This window comes from Ursus arctos, unplaced genomic scaffold (assembly GCF_023065955.2).
Source record: "Ursus arctos isolate Adak ecotype North America unplaced genomic scaffold, UrsArc2.0 scaffold_25, whole genome shotgun sequence".
Lineage (NCBI taxonomy): Eukaryota > Metazoa > Chordata > Mammalia > Carnivora > Ursidae > Ursus > Ursus arctos.
The window spans coordinates 35,509,168-35,527,115 of NW_026622930.1; the positions used below are offsets into that span (position 1 = coordinate 35,509,168).

Below are 17,948 nucleotides of genomic sequence, written 5' to 3' on the forward strand. Positions count from 1 at the left end.
CTAAAACTGTAGTATGATTAATTAAAAATTATAATTACTTTTAGGGGTGCCTGGGTGGCTCAGTCGGTTAAGTGTCTGCCTTCGGCTCAGGTCATGATCTCAGGGTCCTGGGATCAAGCCCCACATTGGGCTGTCCACTCAGCAATGAGTCTGCTTCTCCGTCTCCCTCTGTGATCTCTCTTGCTTTCACTCTCTCAAATAAATAAATACAATCTTTTTTAAAAATTATAATTATTTTGAGTCTTTCAAATTTGAGGTTGTGTGACTACTATCAGTAGAAGATATTAACCAGCCATGTCTCTGTTAGTAATAATTTACTTTCTGGGAATGTAATAGGAAATATGGCTTCTCATGATTCTTATTCTGAATTGCAAGACTGTCCTCGTTCTGACGAAGTACTCTGTCAAGGCAGTCAAGTGCAAATTCTTTCAGCTGTGAGTCATCGTTTCCATCAAAAGCCTCATGATGTATCTTACTTATTTTCTCCATTTGTTAGAGAAGAATTTTCCATTCCCTTCTAGAACAGCTCTATTTTATTAGTTTTATATGTTGGATTATTGTATATGATTTTGTTTAAAGGGTGCTGCTGTTGAAGAAAGTTTGTAAATACTAGACTAGATAATTTCTAATAGTCTCTGAAATTCAATAACTAAATATATTTTAGTTTGTTCAACTATAGAATATTGGTATATGTGTGTAAAAATAATCTTTTACATAGAAATTCCTATTCCTAAGTGATCTCCTTCAAAGTGCTGCCTACTTAATAGCAGGTGGAATCATTTATCAACCAAATACTCCTCTGATTTCTTTCTATTTGAGCTCATTCAAGGATCCATAAAGAAAAGCTCTCTTAATTACTAATTATTTTGCCATCAATATTGCTAGCCTGTATTGTATGACATTTTCATAATAGTAATCAAACTAAAAGACAAAAGATTTTGAGAAATTCTGAGAAATGTATACTGTTCACAGCAAATGTTACTTACACTTAAGTTCAAAGGCAGATGGACAGCTGTATGTTGAACTAAGACCTTCATGATAGTTTAGAGCTGTACCTGTGCTAACCTCCTATAATCAGACACATTTACAAAAGACTGTCATTGCCTAAGGCTTTATGTAATCATTTCTCTGATTTGCTGTAAGTTTCAGAGTTGTTAACGTCTGGACATTCCTGTTTATCAGCAAGGTGGGAAATTTTTATTTTAATTGTGATATGGAACTCATTAATCACCTGCTATCATCTTAATCAAGAGAAATAAATATTGTAATAAACATTCATGTAAAGCCTCCAGTGAACTAAGTTGCTATTTGAATGAAAAACAATACACTGATATAGGTCAGAATGTTCCCTCCTCGTTGGTATGCTTACTAATTTACTGAATACATTCTGAAGTCTTTGAATGATAAAGGAAAAGTACTAGGTGTTCTTTTTAGTGTGTTAACTGAGAGCAAAAGTTCTAATTTTTAGCTCACACACAAAAACTGGCATCTGATCACAAATACTGGTAGAGATTTCCCCTCCTACTTTGTAAGCTTCTTGGAGACACTGACCATGTCATATTAACCTTTGTGATTCTGTCAGTACTTAACATGTTGCCTTGCATTTTGGCAGGTGGTCAGCCAATATTTGTTAACGAAATTCCATCTTTATTTTGTAAACTTTTCCATAAGTAAAGTTGTTCAAGTAACAAGGAAAATTCAGGATCTGATACTCTTTCATGTTCAGGACATTATTGTTGTTGCTATTTTTATTTCTACTACTAGTGCAATGACTTAAACCCACCTACATTACTCTCACAGAATGTAGAATTAAATGAATACTTTCTATTTTACTTTATTACTGTGAAATATATCATAAATGAAAGGGTAAAATACAATAAACATATATAGTTTAAAGAATAATAAACACCAGATTTTTCACTTTCTAAATACATATTTGCTACTTACATATATATTCCTATATTTTTTTAGTTTTTCCTGTCCTTGATCTTATATAATGGAATCATATTCTAAGTATTTTTCTGTAATAGCTTTTATCCCCCACCCAGCATTTTTGAGATTCTCATCCATATTCATGCCTATAGCTGTGGTTCACCTTTTCACTGCTATATAGTATTTCATTATTTGAATACACCACAGGTTTATCCTTTAATCATGTTTCCAGTTTTTTGCTACCATGAACAGTGCAACTAAGAAACTCCTGCACATGCCTACTAGTGTATATAAAGACGGTTCTCAGGGGCACCTGGCTGGTTCAGTTGGTATAGCATGTGACCTTTGATCTCAGGGTTGTGAGTTGGGTATAGAGATTACTTAAAAATAAAATCTTGGGGCGCCTGGGTGGCACAGCGGTTAAGTGTCTGCCTTCGGCTCAGGGCGTGATCCCAGTGTTCTGGGATCGAGCCCCACATCAGGCTCCTCCGCTAGGAGCCTGGTTCTTCCTCTCCCACTCCCCCTGCTTGTATTCCCTCTCTCGCTGGCTGTCTCTATCTCTGTCAAATAAATAAATAAAATCTTTAAAAAAAAAAATAAAATCTTAAAAAAAAAAAGTTTCTCTGGGGTAAATACTTAGGAATGGAATGCCAGATCACTAGAAATGGTCTGGTTTGTTCTTTCTTTTTCCCTTCCTCCCTCCCTTCCTCCCTTCCTTCCTTCCTTCCTTCCTTCCTTCCTTCCTTCCTTCCTCTGTCTGTCTGCAATGGTATTTTCAACTTATGAGCCAATACTAAATTGTTATCCAAAATCATTAATAAATTTATAGTCCCACAGGAGTATATGAGGGCTCTGTGGCTCCACTTCCTCACCAACAACAAAAATTGACTGATTTTTAAGTTTCTGCCAACGTGGTAGGTATGAAATGGTATGTCACTGGTTTTAGCTTGTATTTCTATGTTCACTAATGAGGTTAAGAATCTTTCCATATGTTTATTGGCCATACATGCTCCCTCTGCTGTGAAATATCTAATCATATAATTTGCTCACTTCCCAGTTGGTTTGTACGTCCTTTTTTTATCTACCAGGCCACCTCTGTTTTATATCAGGTTTCCATTTATCCATGGGTCTGCTTCTGGCATCTGTTTTCTTGAAAATTCATTTTTTCACTTATTTGAATAGTCAAGACTGGTCAACTAAAAAAACCTATTTTTTTAAAAAAAGATATTATTTTGGGGTGCCTGGGTGGCTCAGTCAATTAAGCATCTGCCTTTGGCTCAGGTCATGATCCCAGGACTCTGGAATTGAGCCCCACATCAGGCTCCCTGCTCAGTGGGAAGCCTGCTTCTCCTTCTCCCTCTGCCTGCAGCTCCCCTTGCTTGTGCTCTCTTTCAATCTCTCTCTCCCTCTCCATCAAATAAATAAATAAAATGTTTTTTAAAAAAAATATTTTATTTTTAGGTAATCTCTATACCCAAGATGGGGCTCAAACTTGCAATCCCAAGATCAAGAGTTGCATGCTCTCCAACTGAGCCAGCCAGGTGTCCCCTAAAAAACTATTTTTTAAATGATTGTATTTATTTATTTGAGAGTGAGCGAGAGAGAGGGCATGAGCAGGAGAAGGGGCAGAGGGTGAGAAACAAGCAGACTCCCTGCTGAGTAGGGAGCCTGATATGGGGCTCAATCTCAGTCCCTGGGATCATGACCCAAGCCAAAGGCAGGCACTCAACCGAGATGGCCAGGTGCCCCCCAAAAAACATTTTTAAAGAAAGCTATAATGAACGAATCTATAAGAGGTTTTTTTTTTTTCCTTTTTCGTTTTATTTTTCTTTTTTAATTTACAGGAGTCTTGAAAATACTCAGTAGTCACTAAGGGCTAGTGTGCCACCAGAGGGAGCTCAAAGGAGTCCATGAATAGTACAGCATAGCATTCAAGCATACACAGGATAGGAGAGTCTGGCTTTTCTGAGCACTTCATGAGTATTTTTCAGTATAACTTACATGAAGATCTCAAGGTTTTAAAGTGTTTTTGCATTATATCTCATCTTTCCTTCTAATATTTCACTACTTTTATTTTCACATACCACCATGGCACAATAAAGCACATAGTGAGATTAAATAACTTGTCTGATATTACATTTAGAATTTTTTAATGGCCTTCCTGATTCTCTATTAAGGTGTTCCCCAGCCACTGCAGTCTTGACCATTCCCTAGCCTCTGGGATCAATTCTGAAAGTGAGTAGTGCATTAGCTCTGATCACTTCCTACAAATTAAGTTTGTCTTGTTGGCCAGGACTAGTTATGGGATTCTGCCACCTTCTAAACCATTGCAAACAACATTAGTGTTTTGTCCTTCTTTTTTTTTTTTTTAAGATTTTTTATTTATTCATTTTGAGAGAGAGAGCGCACGTGTGCCAGTGAGAGCACAAGCAAGAGGAAGGGTCAGAGGGAGAGGGAAATGCAGGCTCCCCCCCCCACCCCCGAGCGGGGAGCCCTATGTGGGACTTGATCCCAGGACCCCGGGATCATGGCCTGAGTCAAAAGCACTCGATTAATCAACTGGGCTACCAAGGCGCCCCTGTGTTTTGTTCTTTATCAACTAGGTTCCCTTTTGAAAATCAGTTTCCCTATGACTGTGCTCCTCCAAGAGCCCAAAGTCCTGTCCTGAAACCCAGACCAGTGATATATACCCTGTACCTTGCTCCTCAAACAGCAAGGAATTCAGAGTGATCTTCTTAGCTAGTGTTTGCTTGTTTTTTCCACACTGCTGTCTGGGACAGAGGCTAATGTAGGATATGGTCAGGCCACAAGCCAAGTCTCTTGGCTGCTTCTCTCTTTGTCCTGGTTGCTAGGAATCCGAAAAATATTTTTTTTAAGAGAGAGTGAGTGAGAGAGCATGCGTGTGTGTGTGTATGTGGGGGGTGGGGAGAGGAAGAGAGAGACTCTTAAGCAGGCTCCATGCCCAGCATGGAGCACAGCACAAAGCCCAACATGGGGATCCATCTGATGACCCTGAGATCATGACCTGAGCTGAAATGAAGAGTTGGATGCTCAACTGACTGAGCCACCCAGGCACCTCCTGAAAAATAATTTTATGTTTGATTACTATAGCTTTACTTCAGCAGCAACTGAGCAAAAAGTTTCTTCATATATTTTCATCTATTTACTGAAGCAATGAACCTCTTTGCTATCTGCTTTGGAATACAGCTATATATAAAAAAAATGACAGAATCCTTGCCATCAAGAGCTTATAGTCCAGCAGGAGTGCAAGGTATCAAACAACTTGAAACCAGTGTAGGGGCCAAGAGCAGACCACTCCAAGATGGGCCACTTTGGTATGAAGATTATTTTGAGTTAAAAAGCAATCAAAACCCAGCAGATTCAGGAAAGTTCTTTACTTCCCCAACTGCCTAAATAGAATTTAGATTGAGGACCCGCTCCAGGAAAAGGGCTATTATCATAGATAGCTACATTGTACGATGAACTAGGGATGATAGACAGGGAGGGACCTGGCAAGGCCTGTTTGGTCCAAGTCCTCTACATCCCCTTGTTTCTGAGTGGCCCAGCACACATTTGTTTACCAAAAATTTACTCCTTTTCATCTTCCTGCAAATTGCATTCCTTCCCTTTGAAGTTCCAGACCCTACCCTCTTCTCCTTAGTTCAGAATGACAAATATACCTCATTTTGCCTGTCTTTGGAACGTTCATGTCTGTGTGGAGTCAAAATTACGTACAAAATTAAATTTTATTTTCTCCTGTTAATCTGTTTCATGTCAATTCTTAGTCTAGCTAGAAGGACCTTGAAGAGGACAGGAATTCTGTTCCCAACACTGGGTATATACAACAAAAGGGAAACACTGGGCACCTGGGTCACTAAATTGGTTAAGTGTCTGCCTTTGGCTTAGGTCATGATCCCAGAGTCCTGGGATCAAGTCCCACCTCGGGCTCCTTGCTCAGCAGTGAGTCTGCTTCTCCCTCTCCCTCTGCCCCTCCCCCTGTTCATGCGCCCGTGCGCTCTCTCTCAAATAAATAAATAAATAAATAAAATCCTTTAAAAAAAAAAGACTTAAAGGAAGCTATCAACATGAGGACTTAACCTCAGCTAGTTAACATTTATTACTGGATGTTCGACTTTTATTCTAGTTTTTTTTTTTTAATTACTTTGGTTTTACAGTCTTATTTCAAGTCAATGCAAAATCTTTTAGTTGTGGGCAAAGATGTGTTTGTACGTGTAATCACACAATCACTTTCATATATTCCTCTGAAACAGGGAAACTAAAGAGACCCGATGAAAAACTGCTTTATTCGTCCTTTTGCTGCTTCCATTCTTGCTAGGACCTACAGGCTCCCCCCCCCACCACACACACACACACACACACACACACACACACACGCCTTATAGTACAGAAACTGTAAAGATCAAGGATTTCATGACTTCTTTAGAGTCTTTTAACAGAATAGATAACATCTGAGGAGTGACAGGGCAGGGTCGTCATGAACATTTTCCAAGACCACTGACTGATAGAGACTTTTGGCTCCAGGATGTAAGTGACTTGTGGAGAACACTTAAACACTCATCTTTGTTCCTGGATTACTGAGAAGACACACGCACCAGACACTGTCCTCAGTAAAAACCCCAGGTCCCAAGCAAAGGATGAGATTTCCTTTCCTTTCCTTTCCTTTCCTTCTCCCATGCTCTGTCTATATCTATACACTCTCTCTGTCCTCAATAAACTCTGCTCTCACTTCCTTTTTGGCTCTGTTTGATTTCCATCCCGTCGGAAGCCAAGGACCCTCTTGGCTGGTCCTGTGGGAACCCCCTCCTGGTCCTCAGTTCCAGCCAGCCTGCATTACCTCCTTTCACAAAGAATTTAAAATGATGTATCATGGGAGTATTTGGGATTTCACTGATTTGACTAGTGACTTAGCAAGTGGACTCTTTTTCTTTTTTAAGAGAGATTTTATTTATTTATTTGAGAGAGAGATCATGGGGCTGGGAGGGGCAGAGGGAGGGGGAGAAGCAGACTTCCCATTGAGCGCAGAAACCAAGCTCTATTTATCCCAGGAACCCGAGAGATCATGACCTGAGCTGAAGTCAGTCCTTCAACCAACTGAGCCACCCAGGTGCCCCTCAAGTGGACTCTTAAGTGTCAGAGAAGCTGATTCAATACGAAAGGAGAGAACATGGAGGTGATAGCTAGTGCAAATCCTTATTCAGTCTAGAATGAAAAGAAAGAAAAGAAGATGCTTGCCTACAGGGGCCAGGCAAGTGACACACATGACTGAACCAGGTAAAGCTGGGACACGGAGAACTAGAAAGGACATGCTCCAGCAAGTCTGCCAAGGAAGAATGAGGGCTGAGTGTGGCCAGAGCACCCTAATTTATAAGAGAAGCTAGAATTTAGAGTTTTATATGAAATTCTCAATTTTTAATGTCAAATAGCTTAAATTTTTTTGATTGTACAAGCTGAATAAAACACCTCTGCCTTTATATGATCTTTAATTTAGATTGTCCTTTATGATGACTTTCTAAATATGGACTCATCAACTAAATCAACTAGATCTTGTTCTCTCTTCCATTTCACTCGCCTCCCTCCCCCGCCATCCTACCACCAACCTTCAATTCCATCCCCATTCACTTGCTTCTGGTATCATAAAATATGAGACATAGGAAAGTCAAGAGGAGCACCTGGGTGGCTCCATCAGTTAAGTGTCTGCCTACAGCTCAGGTAGTGATCCCAGGGTCCTGCGATCAAGCCCTCCTTCAGGCTCCCTGCTCAGCGGGGAATCTGCTTCTCTCCTTCTGCCTGCTGTTCTGCCTGCTTGTGCTCTCTCTGTCAAATAAATAAATAACATCTTTAAAGAAAAGAAAAAAAGGGGCGCCTGGGTGGCACAGTCGTTAAGCGTCTGCCTTTGGCTCAGGGCGTGATCCTGGCGTTCTGGGATCGAGCCCCACATCAGGCTCCTCCGCTGGGAGCCTGCTTCTTCCTCTCCCACTCCCCCTGCTTGTGTTCCCTCTCTCGCTGGCTGTCTCTCTCTGTTAAACAAATAAATAAAATCTAAAAAAAACAAAAAACAAAAAACAAAAACAAAATGTAAGACTGTAAATTCTCCTAAAAAACAATTTCACTCTTCAGAGATTTTTGTTCATACATTAGTTAGGTAATACTAATGGCAGATATAATTATTTTTTTTAAAATTGGCTATTTACTGAAGGGCGTAAAATTTGATATTTTATAACAATCCTGAATAAGTCCAGATATAGTTAGAATATATTATTTTTCAAATCTTGTTTTCTCATTAGTCTTTTTTTTTTTTTTTAAGACTTTATTTTTAAGTGGCCCCTGGGTGCTGCAGTTGGTTAAGCATCTGACTCTTGATTTTGGCTTAGGTCATGATCTCAGAGTCGTGAGATTGAGCCCTGTGCTGCGTTCCATGCTGGGATCCCTCTCTTTCCCTCTGCCCCTCCACCCCAATACTTTATTTTTAAGTAATCTCTACACCGAGTGTGGGGCCTGAACTCACAACCCTGAGATCAAGAGTTGCATGCTCTACAGACTGAGCCGGTCAGGTACTCCCACCTTTTTAAGATGTTATTGTTTTCTCATTAGTCTTAAATCAATTCAACTATTTTTAACTAGAATTTTATATCTCCTCTTGTTTTTTAAAGGTATATTCACATAGGACTGTGAATATGAGAACTTTCAGCAAAAGAGCAAGAAGATGTAAAGTATGTCTTTTCTCCAGCTGCTTGCTCTCAGATCCATTCCTAGCCTTTTCCCTTCTCTGCTTTTCATCACAAGAGATTACTTTTCCTGAGCTCACCTTATAACTCCCCCACAGGTTTGGTCATTGAGATGCACTGGTGAAAGGTTGGAGGAGAGGAGGAAGGGGACAGGCAGAGATTTCTCCCACCCTCCCAGGCAGTGCAGAACTCCTTGGTGCCTCCAGCTCCCATGAAGCAGCCGCTCCCTCCAGGGTTCTGCTCATAACATCCCCTGCCCTGGCTCCAGCTCTTAACTGGCAGCCCCAGCCTCCAGCGCTGATGGCACCATTTCCTCTCAAAGGCCCCTTGGCACTAGAGGCAGCGGCCTCTTGCTGCGCTAACTCTGAGTTGCGCCACTGTTCCCAGGGGCTTCTCAGCCTCGGCTGTTCAGTCACCTGTGTAACCAATTCCCCTCATTAAATTCTCTCTTTCAAACACCGGTTTCTATTTTTCTGCCTAGACCCTCACTGATACAAACACAGTGGAACTCTCCCCAAACATTCCTCTAAGGCTTCAGGTAGAGGTCATTAATCCCATCTGTAGACTAGAATGTCAGTTTTACCTGTGATCACACATGCCCAGATTTTGCCATATTTTTTACTTAAAACAGCTATCCCTCCTATTTTTATTATCCTGGTCTGATGTCAGAGAATCCCATTTTGCAAATTCATTTTGAGTTACCTATATTGCCTTCCTTTTAAAATTTCTTGGGAAGACAAAAATTTAGCATTTGGTCATAAACCTGTATGTTAGTCAAATTAAAGTGTGATTCAGGAGTTAAAATAGGTCTATAACAGCCTCTAAAGCTATGTGTATTGCTTCTGTACATAAGGCTTAAAGGGGAAAAACCCTCCTGAATGCTTCAAAAGCTTTTTTTTTTTTACATCATTTTCCTTCAACGTTTTATTTTAAATCTACAGAAAATGGGATATGATAGCATTTGATAAATCTACATATAATCTTTGCCTGTATTCACCACTTGGTAGCACTGTACCAGTTTGCTTTTTTCTTTCTCTGAACCATTCGAAAGTAAGTTGGAGGCATTGGGACATTTCACTGCTAAATAGTTCAGCATGTATTCTCCTACATAACCACAATACCATATTTATGCCCAAGAATTTAACAATGTAGAAGCTTCCTGAATTGTCCACAAAATGTTGTTGACAGCTTCCCCCAAAAAATCTTTAAAAAGGAGGTATTATGCTAATATAACCAGCTGGCTGACATAAAAGAACGATGAACAAATGTGGGTGTCAGGTCACTAGTTCATGTTCTTATTTGTACATCCAGTGGGCAGACAGACGAAAGCTAAACAGCTAATTTTGCTTCTCTTAAATAATTTTGATTAAAACTCTAAAAGTGGGGCACCTAGCTGCCTCAGTCAGCAGAGCATGTGACTCTTTGAGTCCCACACTGGCTGTAGAGATTACTGAAAAAATCTTTAAGAAAAAAAAAAACCTCTAAAAGTAAAGGTGTGGCTGATTATTCCTTTAACTTAGAGTTGGAGATAATCTGCTCCATTTGTTTACACTACAAATCTGGACTAAACACTTTCAAACTAAAAACAAACAAAAATGATATGTTTTTCTTTCAGTTCATTACTTCCCTGATCCTTTCTTTGTAGGATATTGACCTAACATTGATTGGTTTATTATAATATACATGTAACAGTTGATAAGCCTTACTTCTTAATATTTTCTTCCATCAATGAACGAAGTTCCTGTTCTTCAGAGACAAGATATTTTTCTCCTGTAGATGGCTCAGTATTAATTTCCTTTCCTCTTATGGGTATTCCTGCCAAAATATGGAGACTATTTACATTGGAAATATCCTTTGACCTATGCTGAAATTCCTTGAGCTATTTACTTATTCCTGATGAAGAGTGTCCTTTTAAAGAAGCAGCCAAAACCTCTTCTACTTTAAACTAGTAGTGCTGGGTTTTGCACAATGACAACTCTCTAGATTATGCATTCAAGTGGGTCTTAGACATAGGCTCTCTTGCTCAGCCCACGTCTTCTAGTGTGGGCAATGCCTGATTGTGCCATTTATACTTCCAGTATTTCCTATAAAATTCTGGAGGGGCGAAGGACCAGTCGCCCCAAGGTGGGTCACTTTGGCATGAAGATTATTCTGAATTAGAAGCAGTCAAAACCCAGCAGATTCAGGAAGAGCTCTTTATCTCCCTTCAACTGCCTAATTTACATTGGAAAGGAGAGCCTGTACCAGGAAGAGAGTTACTAACAGAAATTCTGCTTTACCTAAGAAACGTGTATAACAGGGCAACCTTTGTTTACCAAAACCTCTTCTCACCTTCCTGCTAATGGTCTTTCTCCCCTTTGTAGCCTCTACCCCTCTCCTCAGATCAGGATGTCAATCAATGAGCTTCACCTTGCCTGACTCCCTTTGGAATTTCATGTCTGTGTGGATTCCCCATAGATAGGAAACTAAATTTGATTTTCTCCTGTTAATCTGTTGGTCTCATGTAAATTTAATTCTTAGTCCAGCTGGGAAAACCTTGGATAGAGGAAAACGTCTTCCTCTTCAATAGCGGGAGTACTCGGCAGGATACTTTGACTTGTTGGACACAGCCTGCCTTAGACACAGCTGCAGCTCAGAGATCTTTGGGAAATCTGACATACAGATGGCAGATGGTAAGATTTTTTACCATGTCGGTCTCCTGAGATCCCCATCGGTGGAGTCTGTCTGATGGAGCAAGAGTGATGAGTGTCTTTTTCCCCCTAAACTTAGATTAGCAGGAGAAAATACTTGTGGAACTAGTTCCTCAGGCTTAGTAACTCTTGGTAAATTTAGTGGAATACTGATCCGTTTCCTCTCGAGATGGTCATTGTTTCTCTTTGTCTGTGTCTTTTATGTCATTTGTCATGTAAACTTTGCTGCGGGTTCATGTGCACATGGGGCGAAGGCTGTTCCTAAGGGACATCTTGGAAGTCCAGAAGTCCAAGCCACGACTAGTAGGCATGGGCCAAGTAGTTAAAAGCTGTTGAAGGGTGGGGGTGGGGGGTGGAGCGGCCGTTAGAATATTTACCAACTAGCTCGAAGATTCCTGTGTTGGGATAAGTTCATCATGGAATGGATTAGATTGACACTAGGTCTCCCGCCAATCTCAAGAAAATTTCCATACAACACTGTAAAACAGCACACGATACCCAACCCCACAGTAGATCCCTCCCACGTATTAGTTTGGCTCCAAGAGCCCCAAGGCTTAGTGAAAGCTGTTAATGTGCCTCTAAGAAAAACTGGATGAGATTTTCCCTTTCATCTTGTTCTGTGTCCTAAGAGCCTGGCTTTGTGACCAGTGATAATATTCTCTTTGGTCTCCATTGATGGGGTTTTGAAATATAGGTGGGGTTCAGTGGGGTGAGGTCCGGAGCCAAGGACCAAGAAAGCATTCTTGACACATCTTTGGTGCAGAATGGTGGTTTATTAAAGCCTGGGGACAGGACCCATGGGCAGAAAGAGCCGCTGTCGCAGGGGTTGTGAAGGGTGGCTGATTTATATACTATGGGGTTGGGGGAGGTAAGGAAAAGGGAGGTTTCAAAAGGATTTTCATATGTTAAAGACTCACAGGATACCAGAGGCTTTGCCATTGTCAAGTTAAGGTTGTTTTTCCCTCCAGTAAGGCATTAACATGAGGATAGTTGGGAACTTCGTGGAGGAACATTACACTCTGCCCACTTCAAGTATCTGTCAATGGGCTGCAGGTTGTAAGAACATTTAATTGTATCTACACTTCCTTCTGGAAGCTAAGCCATTGATAGAAATGTAAATTGCTAAGATTTTTGTAAACTGAAGGAGACTTCTGTCTTGCAGGATCGTGATCTCTGTAAGTTAACTATTTGTTTTTCCTTTCCTTTGCTTTAGGAAAGCCAGGAGTGCCTGAGAAATGTCGCCTATATCCCATGGGACGGGGGTGTTGTGGGGTGTCAGCTTCTGCCTGCCCTCAGCTAGCCTTCTGTTCCTTCATCATCCACCATCCAGAGGGTACACTTACCAGGGTGCACTGTGCAGGTCAGTCAAATAGACTAGGGTTCCATGAGTCTGGACATGCCAGCTCCCAGTGGTGTTTGTCATGAGAGGTCCCAGCCCATAAGATCCTTTGTTGTTTCAACCTTTGTTGCTTGTTAGTGCTGGAAGGTCCCATTCCAGTAGTGTAAGTGGAGTTAGGGATCCCTAGAAAAGAAAGATGAGACATAACTATTGTGACATAAGAGAAGTCATTCAAGGCCTCCGGCTATTTTTCATGATCACTATATGCTCTATGAGTGCTACTTGCTTCAGTACACTGCTTGTAGAACTGCCCAGACGCTAACACAATTACAAAGAAGTGCTGTGCAAACACCTCAGTAGATAAGGATTTTAAAGGAACAAAAGGAATGCAAAAATGAACGGTCACCGTCCAGATGTCTGGGGGGCTCAGTAGGTTAAGCGTTTGACTTCAGCTCTGGTCTTGATCTCAGGGTCCTGAGATAGAGCTCAGCGTGGAGTCAGCTTGAGATTCTCTCTTCCTCTCTCTCTCTCTCTCTGCCCCTCCCACTTGTTCTCTCTCTTTCACTCTCTCTTTCTCGCTCTCTAAAAAATAAGGAAATAAAATCTTAAAAATAAATAAATAAATAAATAATAAATAAATAAAAAGAACAGTCTCTACCCAGCCAGAAAATAGACAATAAATTAGTTTGAAAACTCCCAGTGCTATTGCAAAGGTAAGCAAGACCCTGCATTCGTCACCTGAGACCCTTACCTCTGATTCCTTGTAACGGTAAGGCCTCTGCCCTACGAGGAGCTTAAGCTTCATGAACATACCCCTGGATGCAGGTACAGGCCTGCACAACTTTATGGCCCCTTTAGATGCAAAGATGAAGCTGCCCTCTCTGAACATTCATCCTAAACTCTAAATACAAAGAACCCGTTCACTCCTGCTCAGGGAGTCACAGCATTGGAAGTTATCTGCTGTAAATAAAGCTTCTTTTGTGTGACAACTCCATCTGGTGTGGTCTCCTCCTGTAACTCACCCAGGAGCAAACTCATGTTAGTTTCGTTGCAGTAGCGCCTGCCCAGTGTCACAGGTTAGCACATCTGTGACTGACTGGAGGCAACTCACGTGGTCATGGGAGACGGGAGACACCGCTTTCACCACACCATCCTTACCGCCTGTGCAACAAAGGCTTTTGCTTTCTTAGAGTAATTTTGGTAGTAAACTTTTGGATCATGAGGTCTGCATCATCTATGCCCTCTCTCTGGATGTCTGTTGCATCTTTAGTTAAGCCTTTAAAAGGCTTTTTGGTTTGAATTGCTATTAAGAGATCCTACTTGTCAATGGCCAGATGGTGGATCCTTTAAATTGGTCATATTTTAGAAACACATATATTCTTAATAGATAGCTCTTAAGTGTCTTATTAGTATAATGACCTGCCTTAGGGACTCCCTTGAAAAGATAAAATAGAAATTGGACTTAAGACAAAAATAAATGTTCACATCCAACGTAAATTCCCCTTCTTAAAATCCAGTGTCATCTGCCTTTTTAACTGCTCCCTTCCCTACAGGATTTACAATGAGCACTCTGGCCAGTCTCTAGGTTCAAAGTATATAGGCTGCTCGCGTAAATGCTGAAAGCCAGGAAATGAGTGTAAAGCCCCCACGACTGACTGGTGGTAAGGCTTGTTTGCTCTCACCTCCCAGGGCTTTGGAATCCAGCTCTGCCAGCCCCAGGCATTTCTACACAGGTGTATCATAGACCCTCCACCATGAATTTGTATCCCCTGGACAGCAGCAATTTTTTTAAACAATAAAGCTCCTTTACCTCTACTTTCAGAAGATTCTATCAAATTTAAAGAGAAATTAGAAAGATTGACTATTCACAATCTCTTCTTCACAGAGGAAACAGATGACCAAAATTTCTCCTAGCACCTCCTACAAATTATCAGTGGAAGGCCAATGTTCAGGGGCTAATAGAAGCCAAGGTTGAATTGTATAACCAGAGCAAAGGCTTTTGTTAAAATGTTTTATACAGATGAAGGGGTTCAGGACAGGACCCCTCAGAATGTACCACTTTGGCATGGGGATCATTTTGAGATAAAGGCACTTGAGACCCTGTGGGCTCATTTACCCCTCCTTTAACGACACAGAAAAATTGGGGCAGCTGGGTGGCTCAGTCGCTTAAACATCTGCCTTCAGCTCAGCTCATGATCTCTTGGACCTGGGAAAATCTAAACTGGGGGGTCTTTCCCAGAATAAGGATTATTAACAGAGAGAAATTTTATCCAAGTGACCATCCGTATGGCTGGGCAAACTTCTAATTACCAAACATCTGCTCTTCTTATCACCCTGTGAACTGCATTCCTTTCCTCTGAAATCCCAGGCTCTTACCCCCTTTTCTCCTTACTTAAGAATGACATACGTATCTCATTTTGCTGTCTTTGGAATTTCCAACTCTATGTGGATTCCCCATACCTATGCCTATTAAATTTTATTTTCTTCCGTTAATCTGATTCTTAGCCCAGCTAGAGTAACTTTTGAGGCAACAGGATTTTTACTTGCCAACACAGACTTTACATAGATATAAATCTTTTGACTCCCATCTTAGTTAAAAATCTCCCTGATAGTGGCCCTGATTGGTGCAGTTGGTTGAGCAGCTGACTCGTGGTTTCAGCTCTGCTCAGGCTGTGATCTTAGGGATAGGGTGAGCCCAGCGTCAGCCCCTGTGCTCAGCAGGTTGTCTGCTTGGGATTCTTTCTCCTTCTTCTGCCTCTCCCACTTGTGATCTCCCTCTCTCTCCCTCAAAATAATAAATCTTAAAAAAAAAAAATCTCCCTCATATAAAGAAGCAAACTTAGTTTAAAAGGCAGGCCAGTCCCTTGATATTCAGGCTGTCATCCAGTTCTTTGGAGAATTAGGAACATCTGTGGTTGTCTTACAAGTCTCTACAAAACCAGAAATACAACTCTAAAAACAAGTCAAAACCTATCTATGTTTACCAATCCCCAAACCTCACCTATTCCTCTCAAAATGTTTGTGGGTATTATAAAAGACCAGGATATTGGAACAAAATTCTCCTGTACTTAAGAAAGGTAAATTTTAAACAGCAATTACCCTGAAACTCTAGGAAAGACAAAAGTTTTTGCATTCTTTCTCTGCTCTTCGAAATTACAGATCTTATCATGTCTTTGAAACATAATTAAAGCCCACAACCACCTGAGCCTGAAGGGAAAAAAAAAGAGGCGGCTAGGAAAGGCCTTAATAAAATACAAACTGCTAAAAAGGGCTTTTTCTGCCAAAACTCTAGCACCTCTAGTAAGAGGCCAATATGTCCTAAAAGTCCACCCTGGAGAAAACTTATATACATTCTCTACGGATTTATAATGTATATTTTCACCCTCATCTTCTCTAGGACCTAAGAGCCACTCTTTGAAATACAAACTTTAGGAAAAGTTTTTCATCTGGGAAAAAAAGGGGGGGGGTAGATATTTGGAAATTGGGCCTATAATATCCTTTCTACAAATACTAGTAATATTACTAAATTTTAGAAAAAACAAAAGCTATAAGACTTTTGTTTGCATGTGTCTATTTGTGTGTCCATATATATTGTAAAAGTGAGATATATTCACTACCCCAATTAATTTTATTGCTAAAATTAATTTGTAAAATAGTTCTATTTAGTTGTTTTGAAGGCAAGCACTTAGAAGAATTGGGCATTCTAAAACTCAGAAAGATAGAAACCCAAACGTTTATCAAGTTCATGTGACCTGGGAAAATATTTGATATTAAAGCTATTTGAAGGTTGGCTTAATTAAAATAGATACATTTTTAGAGTAATCAGCATTAAATATAAAACTTTTATTCTGCCTGTGTTTACTGAAAGTCAGATAAGTTCATTTTTAATAACTGAACTAACATGAATTTGCTCCTCGGTGAATCACAGATGAAAACTATACCAGCTACAGTTGTCCCACAGCTTATTTGCAGCAAATAACGTCATGGAGAATGACTTCCAAAGCTGTGATTCCCTGTGCATGGGTGGATAAGTTCCTTTTACTTGGGGTTAGGATGAATATTTAGATAGGGAAGACTTGTTATCATACGTAGAGGTGGGCATAATGTCACACATGCCCGTTAAGAAAACATGCCTGTACACATAATGTATGTTATGTAAATGAGGCCTGTGCTTCTACTTAAGTGGAGATAATAGTACTATAGTGAGATTAAGGTAGTTGTCGGTCATTCTAGAGGTCATACCATGGTCAATCTGCACAGGGGCAAGTTAGGGACTAAGTTCAAGCTGATCTGGGTCGTCTGGGCCAGCTGGCAATCTTTGTCTAGGCAGTTTTCTTTGAGGGGTAGTTCTGGTTTCCATCATGGGAGGCTATGCCTCTTAGATCTTTTGCCTAAGTTAAGAGACAAGCTGGAAAGAAGAGCTCAAGGAAATACATAGAACAGAGGTTGGTGAGTATAAGCAGGTGGGCAGTAAAGGTCAGGTCTTGCGGTCCAGCTGGTGACATTACTTCTACCGCAAAGTTTGTCCAAAAAAACAAAACAAAACAAAACAAAACAAAACAAAACAAAACAAAACCTTAGGATAATGACTGACTCTGTCTAATGCCTCATGAAGTGTTGTAGGTGGACTACCCATAATTGTTAAGAACAAGTAAATTAAATAGACAAAATAAGATAAAAAGGTTTGTAGGCAACTCTTTTAAATAGCTTCTAAAATCTTTGGTAACTTAGGGGCGCCTGGGTAGCTCAGTCAGTTAAGTGTCTGCCTTTGGCTCAGGTCATGATCCCGGGGTCCTGGGATCAAGCCCCACATCAGGCTCCCTGCTCAGTGGGGAGTCTGCTTCTCCCTCTCCTCTGATCCTGCTCATGTTCTCTCTCGCTAGCTCTCTCTTCTCTCAAATAAATAAACAAAATCTTAAAATTAAACAAAATCTTTGGTAACTTGAAACTTTTTTTTTTTTAAAAGATCTACTTATTTTAGAGAGAGAGAGAGAGAGAAAATATGAACAGGAGAGGCAGAGGGAGAGGAGAGAGAACCTCAAGCAGACTCTGCCCTCGGCTTGGAGCCTTGTTGGAGCCCGATGTCAGGCTCGATCCCATGACCCTGAGATCACATGACCAGAGCCAAAATCAAGAGTCCGACACTTAACTGACAGGGCCACCCAGGTGCCCCTGATAACTTGAAACATTAACATCTTGCTAAGTTAAATGATAAGTTAAGTTAAATTCATTGAACATCTA

The 17,948-nt window shown here is 40.6% G+C and overlaps 1 long non-coding RNA gene across 1 annotated transcript in view; it reads right to left on the reverse strand.

Moving 5' to 3' along the window:
* Nucleotides 1–17,948, reverse strand: part of LOC123000373 (uncharacterized) — a 64,590-nt gene that overhangs the window by 11,652 nt on the left and 34,990 nt on the right. Inside the window, exon 6 of the long non-coding RNA XR_006408336.3 lies at nucleotides 12,712–12,890. This is a non-coding gene — a long non-coding RNA (uncharacterized LOC123000373). The remainder of the gene's footprint in view (nucleotides 1–12,711; nucleotides 12,891–17,948) is intronic.